Raw genomic sequence first — 5,946 nt, 5'->3', positions numbered from 1 at the left:
TGCCTTCTGAGACTGAGAGCATGGAAATAACTTTCCAGAAGGCCTGTGCCTAGACCTTACAATGAACAGACACTACTCTCCCAAGAATTCCTCACTTTGCAGTATTGAAATAGTGGCCCCTTTAGTCAAGAACAAGGTCAACTTCACACTAGAATAATGAACATATTGACTAAGAAGCTCTTCTTCTCATTGTGAAAGTTGGGATGTTTCGCAGTTACCCCTATGGCTAAGTTTTAAAAATTTTCCTGATACTAACTAAGCATCTCTTGAAATTCTTCTCTCTATGTATATTCATAGATGCCTATGTCCTAGTCCTTGGGTATGTGAATATGTTATGTTACATGACAAATTATGGAAACAAATTATGTTAAGGCTGCAAATGGAATTAAGTTTGCTGATCAGCCAATATTAAAATAGGGATATTATCCTGGCTTATCCAGGTGGACCCGGTGTAATCAAAGACTTCTCCAAAGTGGAAGTGGGAGGCAGAAGAAGAGTTAGTGTCAGAGTGATACAACGTGAGAAAGAACTGACCAGCCATTGCTAGCTTTGAAGATGAAAGAGAACTACAAGCCAAGGAATGTGGGCAACCTCTAGAAGCTGGAAAAGACAAGGAAATGGGTTCTTCCCTAGAGCCTCCAAAAGGAACACATCCTGCTAACACCTTGATTTCAGCCCAGTGTAACTCTGTGAGACTTGCACTAAACTTCTGACCTACAGAACGGAGGGTAATAAATTTGTGTTGTTTTAAGCCACTAAGTTTGTGGCAATTTGTTATGGCAGCAATAGAAAACTAATACAATATGCTTATTCCCCCGTGTTTAACCATATAGAGCACTGGGGTCTTGTGCTCAGGACGTAAGCCAATTTTATTGACAAGCCTGGAAGAGAAATTTGAGACACAGACTCTGTAGACACTTGATTACGTTGAACCACTTTTTCTCAAAGCAACTGAATGTGGGAAAGCCTTTTGGTAATTAAGCCACACAATTAACTTTGGAAGATCGAAGAATGGGCCATGCTTCAATTGGATGTTACATAAGTTGTTTGAAAGAAAAACAACTTAGTCTGTGATGCCGTGCACAAGCCTTCTACAGGGCTTGTCTATCTTTTATTTGGTGGTTTATGTGGTGTTGTCCTAGTGCCTTACTCACCCCACCTGAAATATATCTAAGGATTTGTTTTTTTGGTTTGTTTTTTTTTTTTTAAAGATTTTATTTTTTTCCTTTTTCTCCCCAAAGCCCCCCGGTACATAGTTGTATATTCTTCGTTGTGGGTCCTTCCAGTTGTGGCATGTGGGACACTGCCTCAGCCTTGTTTGAGGAGCAGTGCCATGTCGGTGCCCAGGATTCGAACCAACAAAAAACTGGGCCACCTGCAGCGGAACGTGGGAACTTAACCATTCGGCCACAGGCCCAGCCCCTAAGGATTTGATTTTTATTTGAAAGCTTGACCAGATGCAATATCTATTTCATTGAGAGTGGAGCAGGGTAAAGGTGAGGAGACTATTAAGAATAATACAAACAGCTTATTTAGCATAACTCAACAAAAAACTTTTTCCAAGAAAAAATTAATCAATAATTTACCATATTGATTATCTTAACCTTTTCAGGGAAAGCGTAGTACATAAGAATGGCTGAGGATACAACTAAATCCCTTTCTATTCTCATAGCTATGTAGTAGCTGCTTGTACCACATCAAATGTCAGACATGGACTTTCACTAATATCATTTAAGTTTAGGGAAACATGGACAAGAACCTTGTCTGAAGCATCATCACTTTGTTCTAATGCTCTCAAACAAATGGTTAGACTTCTGAAAGGATGGTGCAGACAGCTAGCATGTCTTGAGTCAGATGTTTGAAGAAAAGAGATTAATAAAACTTAACATGGTTTCTTTATTGCTTAATAGGATATCCCTACATTCAACAATAAGTGTTAGTCTTGCTTATGTTTTAAAACAGCTACATCCAGACTTAACAGAGAACTTACACCAGAATTTATTCTTTATGCTAGTCTGTGTTCATCACTTGTTCACTCATTTATTCCACAAAAGATTGCCTTTGTTAGCAACTGTGAAGCTGGACCACAGTGCATTAATTTTATAAATGAGATGTTGGCGTCACTATCACAAAAGGTTCAGAGGGAGGCTGAAGAGTGTGGCATTACCGTGGTGACCTGCTGGGATGGTGAGCACCCCAGGGGCCATGGACCACAGAAAAACCATTAGAAAGCTCTCCTCCAGGGACATGTTGTTGTTTTTTACTCAACCACTTAAGGAATGATCAGAGCCACAAAGTCGAGGAAGCAATCACTCTTCTCTGACTATTACAAAGAATGAAATGAAGTCTCTGGGCTCCTCTACAACCATTTGTACAGACATAACCTCGAGAAAGGCTTCCCCATCTCTGCCTGGAAAATTACATTAGCAAGAAAGAAAAGGTTTCACAAATGCCAAGGGGTACACTAGTTCATTATTAGCTTGTTTGCTCCTGTTTTAAGTTCCTGCAGTTTTGTGTTTCATCCATTTGGACAGAGATGAGGATGTGATTTCGGGGTTTGGAGAAGAGTGGCCCCAGGGACAGAGATGGGGATGAAGGAGAAAAGGGACAGCTTCACATAGAAGGATTTTGCAGCAATAATAGATTTCCTTACAAAGATCTCTCATTCCTTGTTTGTTTGTAATTACCACTCAAAATAATAGAAACAGATTGTTAGCAGGGATAACTGAAACATAGAAAGATATTTATTAGAAGCCACATTAAAACTAATATTTTAGAGATGATAAAACTGTGAGAAAAGACTTTTCCATCAACTCTGGGAATTTGCTGCTACTACTTCTGTGCTTTACTTTTGGATTCAGTCTTATGAATGGGTGTGTATTTCTTTACTATATGTTTTATAACATATATGTTATAAAATATAATATTTTACACTTAACATCTGGAAATTAGAAAGGTTGACAATAGCCAGTTAATGCTAACCCAGCAGCCTTCCAAATACTAATATACTATAAAGGAAAAGTAATTTGTTCAGACTATTAGAAAATAAAGCACATATTAGTCAATATTTTAAATGAGCTGCCTCAGGATGATTTGTCATGGACATGTAGGCATTAGCCAATTGATATTGCTGATGTCAACAGTAACTATGGTTTATGTACATGTATATTGCATACATAGGTTAGACAAAATTGGTATAGAGTCATTAACAAAGGTTAATTACAGTAAGAACTGGTTATATTTAGTTTATTGCATGGCTACAGAATGTACCTAATCTCAGCCAGAAATTTTCTAAATTCATGTTGTTGGTCAAAAGAGATTTGAGATAAATAGGTACAAGTTGCAATTACTATTGTAAGACAGGATAAACCTCATAAATCAGGTGTGAACTAAGTCATTAGGTTAGGAATATATGACCACATATTTAGAGGTATAAATTTTCTTTAAAACTTAACTTATGGTGAAAAAGCGGTTGAAAATAAAACATGTACGGAAACTGAAAATTTTTTTCTTTTTGTATCCTTTCAGATCTAAAGTCACTTTTTCCTTTTGTTTAGGAATACAAAAATATACTACGCTTAATTCGGTTTGTCCTTAAAACCATTGTTTTTCTTATTTTTGAAATATAAATACCTGGAATTGAAAGGACATATAGGAAATTTTTCCAATTTGGGGGAGTTGGAGGAAAAACAGAATATCTGTAAAATTATCCTATTTTTACTGAATTAACAAAACCTCACAACTTTCTCCATACATATACGTATTTCTAAATGTGAAAATTTTCAAGTGTCACCTTTCCCTTGACTTGAGTACATTTATCCATGTGCCTCTAAACACACACACTCATTTATCTTCAGATTCTTATTTCTGATTAAATTGCAAAGGGGTGTAAACATTTCAACCCTAGAGCAGTGTGTTCTCATTTATTATTGAAAGAACATGGTGCTCTCCAAACACGTCCATCCATACACACAGAGAGACACAGCACGGACTCAGACCCAGGGAAATGTTGCAAGCATTTGCTCAGTTACCACGAGCTGGGAGAGGGACAGAAACCTACTCACAGACCCAAAAGGTTATTATGCACAAAATATATTAAAGCCTGACTTGGCCAATTGTCCAGAAGGATGGAGTGTGATAAGGCCAACGTTAGGCAAGTTCTCGTCTTCCCAGCGGGTCTTTTTAGCCTCAGCACCTGTTTCTGTGAATTGGAGAGGGGAGCATTAGGGAAGAGAGCTGATGGAGGAGCTGTCCACCCTTGTCTCCCCTCCCCAGCTGAGAGCCAGATCTGGGCTAAAAGTCAAATGTCGGGGATCCTAAGTACTCCACAGAAGTAGAGATCAGAGCAATCAAAACAACCCTGTCCTTTTCTTCACTAAGATCTGTTTAAATGTATGTCTTCTGGCCCAAGGATGAGCTCAAAACCACTAGCGCAAAATGTGTGTGATAAATTGCCTTGCAGTTTTGTAGTCTTTAGAATAAGTATGAGGCAGAATCCTGAATATGCAAAGATTAAGTTGTTATCTATTCTGACGCCATGGCATGACTAGCCACCTACTCTGAAATTCTAATCAATTAAATGTAACCATTATTTACTGTTAATTTACTATTCTTTAAATACAAGCCTTAATAAGATATAGCTGAAGTCAATTTAGTACATAATTATTTCTCCAAAACATATAATTCCAAACTGATTGCTGTGGACTAGAAATCATAGGAAATTCATGGTCCATCCTAGGGAGAAACCAGTTTCTCATTCAGCCAGGTAGTCATTTGTTCTTGCATGCAGTCACGCACCTATGAGTCATCCAATACACTAGGTAAGATTTTTTTTGCTTGGTTGCCAGCTAGAGAAAGGCAATTTAAATTAGCATGAGACTCTTTCTAGAGGCAGAAGCAACACAGACGAGATAGTAGTGACCCCAGAGCACAACCACCATCACCATGAGCGTCCTCAACAAGCCAAAGAGTGAGATGACCCCAGAGGATCTGCAGAAGCAGGAGGAAGAGGAGTTTACCACAGGTCCACCCTCCGTGCTCACACCGTCGGTTAAGAACAGCACCCAAGTTCTCATCAACTGCTGCACAGAGAAGCTCCTGGGCCATATGAAGGCCTTTGACAGGCACCGCAATGTGGTGCTGCAAAATGTGAAGGAGATGTGGACCCAGGTCCCCAAGAGCAGCAAGGATAGGAAGTCCAAGCCAGTCAACAAGGATGGCTCCAACTCCAAGATGTTCCTATGTGGGACTCTATCATGGTCCTGTGGAACCCACTCACTGCTGGCAAGTAGGGGCCCCCTCCCCACCATCAGAAATCACTCCCCTGTCTGGCAAAGACCTGTCTTTACTGATGAAAATAGTAAAGTCCTGTGTTTTATCTTAATAAATAAATAGAAAAAAATTTCAAAGGAAGAAAAGATGAAAGGAGAGAAGTGAAAAAGGAGGGGAAGAAGGGGGCAGAGATGGACGGAGTGAAAGAAGGGAAAAGAACACACTCGATTAAAAAAACAAAATGTGGAAAGGACAACCTTAGAGATGACTAGTACCAAGGACTTCAGTGATGCTACCTGGGATTTTTTCTTGTGATTCTCTCTCTGCTGCTCTCTGTGTGGTCGTTTCTTTCTGACCAGCATTTCCAACCGGGATGGAGGCTGGCCACCTGAAGCTTCAGATTTATATCCTTACAATCTCAGAAACCAAAATTTCCAGCTCTGGTTAGAAAAATCCGAGGAAAAATCTCTTATTGTCCTGGCTTGAATCTCTGTGCCCACCCTGAATATCTGTAGCCAAGGTCTCATAAGCAGTCAGCAACTCCCAGAGTGGAGCATGTCAGGGAGCAGTTCCCAGAGAAGAGGAGAGTGCTGTGTCCAGGAAAAAGATGCTATGCAAACAAAACAGAAAATGCCCACCCTTCCCATTCAACCTATGATGATTACCAGATTCTGA

At 39.5% G+C, this 5,946-nt stretch overlaps 1 pseudogene; it reads left to right on the top strand.

Moving 5' to 3' along the window:
* The first annotated feature begins 4,935 nt into the window (after window positions 1-4,935).
* LOC103552257 (small nuclear ribonucleoprotein Sm D2 pseudogene) lies at window positions 4,936-5,478 on the top strand (annotated as a pseudogene).
* Window positions 5,479-5,946: the final 468 nt, after the last annotated feature.

Source organism: Equus przewalskii, chromosome 23 (genome assembly GCF_037783145.1).
Source record: "Equus przewalskii isolate Varuska chromosome 23, EquPr2, whole genome shotgun sequence".
Taxonomy (NCBI): Eukaryota; Metazoa; Chordata; class Mammalia; order Perissodactyla; family Equidae; genus Equus; species Equus przewalskii.
The sequence above is the reverse complement of the archived record's forward strand: the minus strand, read 5'-3'. Positions and strand labels throughout refer to the sequence as shown.